The sequence below is a fragment of the Serinus canaria genome, chromosome 26 (genome assembly GCF_022539315.1).
Source record: "Serinus canaria isolate serCan28SL12 chromosome 26, serCan2020, whole genome shotgun sequence".
Taxonomy (NCBI): Eukaryota; Metazoa; Chordata; class Aves; order Passeriformes; family Fringillidae; genus Serinus; species Serinus canaria.
In genome coordinates, this window is record NC_066339.1 from 2,012,749 (window position 1) to 2,015,137 (window position 2,389).

Sequence of the window (2,389 nt, forward strand, 5' to 3'; positions counted from 1 at the left end):
TTCCCTCCCCTCCCCTCCCTCCCCTTCCCTCCCTCCCCCTTCCCTCCCCTTCCCATCCCCTTCCCCTTCCCTTTCCCTCCTTCCCTCCCTTCCCTCCCTCCCTTCCCTTCCCTCCCTTCCCTTCCCTTCCCTTCCTTCCCTTCCTCCCTTCCCTTCCCTTCCCTTCCCTTCCCTTCCCTTCCCTTCCCTTCTAGCTGAGGTGTTGAACTCAATGATCTTTGAGGTCTATTCCAACCCAGTGATTCTGTGAATTCTGTCAATTCTGTGAATTCTGTGAGTTCTGTGAATTCTGTGATTCTGTGAGTTCTGTGACTGGGGTAAGTGTCTGACACAGCTGGAGCAGCAGCACTGCCCAGGGAGGGGACAGGGGGTGGCACAGGGTTCTCCCTGTCCCAGGGGACATCCAGGACCCAGCTCTGGGGGGACACATCCCCCAGGAGTGATGCCCAGGACAGTGGGGCACGTGGGGCAGCTCTGAGCCCAGCACAGCCCAGGTCTGGGGGAGCAGGGATGGGGATCCCAGCTCAGGGCAATGCCAAGAGCTCGATGGGACACACGTGTGGTGTCACTGCTGTGCTGAGCCAGCCCAACTCAGCCCATCCTGTGCTCCCAGGGGCTGAGAGGGGCCAGAAAATCCCAGTGCCAGGGACTTCCTGAAAACAGGTGAGAAAAACAAACTGGAAAGGGCAATTCTTGCCCTTGGGGGCTAGAAAAACGACACAGAAATGGGCTCAAGTGTGGAATTTATGCCAAATACATTCTATTTTAAAAACCCCATAAATATTGAACTTCCTGTGACAGTGAGGGAGAGAGGTTTCAGAGCCTGCTGGGCAGTGAATGTGCTCCTGTCAGATGTGGGGGTGGGTTTTGGATGCTCCATCTCAAAACAGCTCTGGAGCAGACTCCGGGCACGAGGTGGGTTCGGACACGAGGTGGAGCTGCTACAGCAGCATCTGCTGCGATTCCCGGGCACCTCGGGAAGGAAAAGGCCACCCTGATGCTCGCAGGCAGGGAAACCGAGGCACGGCCCCACCGCAGCAACCGCTCTGGCTCATTCCACAGCCAGACCATCCCCACCTCTGTCCCCACTCCAGCCCAGCCCCCTCCCGGTCCCAAGCTGCTTTTAAGGAGCGAAATTGCGTCAGCGATGCCGAGGATGGAGCCAGATTCTCCCCAGACCCCGCCAGGCTCCGGCGCCCGCGCTTTGCCTGCCGGGGCTCCAGCGGAGCGCAGGACACGAGGTGGCACTGTGTGACAGAGCAAGGTGGCACTGGGTGACAGAGCAAGGTGGCACTGGGTGATAGAGCAACGGACAGGCCGGGAATTCGGGGAGCGCCCCCCACCCGGGAATCAGGGGATGTGCGAGTTCTCCTTCCAGGCTGAGCTCACAGAGGGATGGGGCTGTGAACTCTGGCAGTGGAACCTGCACTGCTGAAATGAGGAATTGTAGCTGAAAAATTCACCTGGCAGAGGCAGAGAGCAGAGACAGAGCTTGTCCATGGCTTGTGGCAGCTTTTTTTGGGAAGGCCCAGCTCCAAGAGAGAGTCTAGAAAGGTTTCTTGGGGATCACACGCTGAGGAGGGGAGTGCTGTGGGTGCCACCACACACAGATCAGAGATGAATCCCACCAAAAACACAAGGGCAGAGACCTCGTTTGGAGCATCCAGGGCTTCCTGAGGACAACATATCTATCATTAAGAGGTTCTGGCCTGGAAGGACCTGCAGAGATTGGTTTGGCTATTTCTACCCCAAAACAGGATTGTCTCTCCCTAAACTGCTGCACTCCCCCCTCCTCCTCTGTCCTTCCATGGACAGAGACCTTGAGGGGTCCCAGTGTGTCCCCAACCTCTCTGTGGGGCCCCTCAGCCCCCTGAGCCTCCTGTGCTCTGTCCTGCTGCTCTCTCCCCACCCCTGGGGATGTGCCTGATGTGCAGGACCTTGGGCCAGGCTCAGGGTGTTGGGTCAGGGGAAGAGACCATGGTGACCCAGAGAGCCCTTCCCATGTCCTCAGGACCCACTCCAGGCTTTCCAGGTTAGAGCTGATCCTCCTTGAGATCTTCCAGGTCCTGCTCTTCATCTCATCCTTTGGATGCTATCTCAGTGCCTTGAGCCTTGCAGAACATCCCTGCAGAAGTGACTCTTTCTTGCTCCAAAAGGGCCCTTATCTATCCAGCTCTTTCCATTTGCTCTCCTTCTCTCTCTATTTTCTTTCCTTTTTTTTTTTTTTTTTTTTCCCATGGACATTAAAAATCAGAAGGCATATTTAGAGAGCAGACAGCTTTGGGCGGGTGTTGCTGGCTAAAAGATCTCTTCCTTCCCCAGAAACAGCTCATTTGTCTGCTTGGTCACCTCCTCCCACCCCAGGAACGGCCGCGCTTGGGTGCACGGA